This window comes from Atta colombica, unplaced genomic scaffold (assembly GCF_001594045.1).
Source record: "Atta colombica isolate Treedump-2 unplaced genomic scaffold, Acol1.0 scaffold68, whole genome shotgun sequence".
Lineage (NCBI taxonomy): Eukaryota > Metazoa > Arthropoda > Insecta > Hymenoptera > Formicidae > Atta > Atta colombica.
In genome coordinates, this window is record NW_017259559.1 from 589,237 (window position 1) to 591,443 (window position 2,207).

Sequence of the window (2,207 nt, forward strand, 5' to 3'; positions counted from 1 at the left end):
TAGATAGCAATTTGAATAAGCAAAAAAGAAAAACCAATAATTCGTCTCTTGGTACTTATATATTAATGTAATTATACTAGAAAACATAAAAAATATATTATTTGAACAAAAAGAATCCTAATAACAAAGTCATTATTAGATAATTAATTATGCATATATCATGCATAATATTATGTTAAAATATGGAATATTTGAAATAATTCATAACAGAATCTAGTTGCTCAATATATTATTTATTAGAAATGCAAAACAAATACATGCAATACTTGTCGACTTAAAAATTAAACGTGTTTAAAAAGAGATACAGTGCATTCCAGTTATATGTATAATAGTAATGATAATAATTTAATAAATAAAATATTTCATAACAATGCCTTTACGATGTCGATAATAGAAGTTATCCTTTCTGTAAGAAAATGAACTCATCTATATACAAAATTCTAGAAATTATTAAATTATGGCTAAAAATCTATTATAATGTAACGTTTTAACATTCAGAGATATTCATGACTTACATAGTGCGTATTTCATTTTTTTTCACAGACAAAGACCCTGTAAACTTAAAGCTGCTAGTACTGATTGTAATAAAGGACATATTAATTGTTGCTGCAACATTCAAAAAAATTCTCTATAAGTAATAAATGATTTTTATTCAATTCTATTACTATTATAAATATAATATAAATTACACAATCTTATTTATTTATTTATTTTCGTAATGTTTAATCAAAAGTATTAATTTTAAAACACAAGTAGTAAAATTTCATAATTATTAAGATAGTTTTTTATGATATTAATTTCTGTATTCATATTGAAAAAAAAAATTTTTAAAGTAACGTTCAAAGAAAAAAAATAGACTTTTAATCATAGCTCAATAAATTATCCAGAAAATATAATTAATTAATATTCTTGAGGCTTCCACGGACGCTTTCTATATAAAGATTATGCGATTTCGCGGGCATCTTCCATGCTTGGAAAGCCAATGTTCCATGAATTTTATATCTCAATGTTTCATGAAATTTATCAGGATTGGCTGGATTTATTTGATGAGGAGGTACATAATACCGTTTGGTATGTGTGAAAACTGATAGTATAATAAATCATTTTTGTTCATAGGTACTTTTTTATCTTTTTTTCGAATATGTATTCTAATTTTCTTGTATTCTAATAATAAATATAATTTTTTGTGTAATTTCTTTTTACATAATCCTTACCAAAAGCAATGTTATTAGGGATACACCGCCTGGTGGCGATAATGGTCCATTGCCTCCAACATGATCACCATGAGGGGAGTCAGGAGGTTTTGAATGAGATAGTACTTTATTTCGATCAACAGTCTAATAATTAAAAAAAAAAAAGAATAGAAGACTGAATCAAAAAAAGTTTAATAATATTAGATGTACAACTACGCTTCCGCCGTTTTTTTTCCGAAATTCGGGGCTTTATTGTAAAAACTGGTTATACAGTTATGATTAGTATTGTCCATCGCTGGTCCCTACTTTCTCCCATCTTTCGGGTAGCGTACGAATCCCGCGTCGAAAAAACTGGTCATCTTTTGAGGCTATCCACGAATCGATCCAATTTTTTACTTCTTCAAGACCGGAAGTGCTGATCAGCCAGGCCGTGTGCCATTGATGGAAACAAGTGATAGTCAGAGGGAGCAACGTCTGGAGAATACGGTGGGTGGGGTAGGACTTCCCATTTCAATGTTCCAAGTATGTCTTGACCACTTTCGCAACATGGGATCGAGCATTGTCATGCTGCAAAATCACTTTATCGTGTCTCTCGTTGTATTGCGGTCGTTTGTCTTTCAATGCTCGGCTCAATCGCATCAATTGCGTTCGATACCGATCGCCGATGATTGTTTCAGTCGGTTTTAACAGTTCATAATACACTACGCCGAGCTGGTCTCACCAAATACAGAGCATGACCTTGGACGTCAAAATCACCGTTCTTGAAGCGTTGAAACGTTTCACTCACGACAAGTTCTTTCACTAATAACGGCCTCACCATAAATATTTGAGAGCATTCGATGAGCATTCGATGAGCCTCAGCCGCAGATTTTTTCATATTGAAACAAAAAATTAAAACCTCCTGCAAATGACGAGAATTTGGCTCGTAAATTGACATTTTCAATCGAGAATAACTTTATGATGCTGACACAAATCGACTAATGTTTCTATGGGGTTATGTTGACAGATGCCCAA

At 31.2% G+C, this 2,207-nt stretch overlaps 1 long non-coding RNA gene across 1 annotated transcript; it reads right to left on the minus strand.

The window, feature by feature from the left end:
- Positions 1 to 216: 216 nt before the first annotated feature.
- Positions 217 to 1,271, minus strand: LOC108692279. The gene is made up of 3 exons (XR_001931958.1): positions 1,215 to 1,271; positions 516 to 606; positions 217 to 406 (listed from the first exon to the last, which is right to left on the minus strand). It is a non-coding gene; the product is annotated as an uncharacterized LOC108692279 (long non-coding RNA).
- Positions 1,272 to 2,207: the final 936 nt, after the last annotated feature.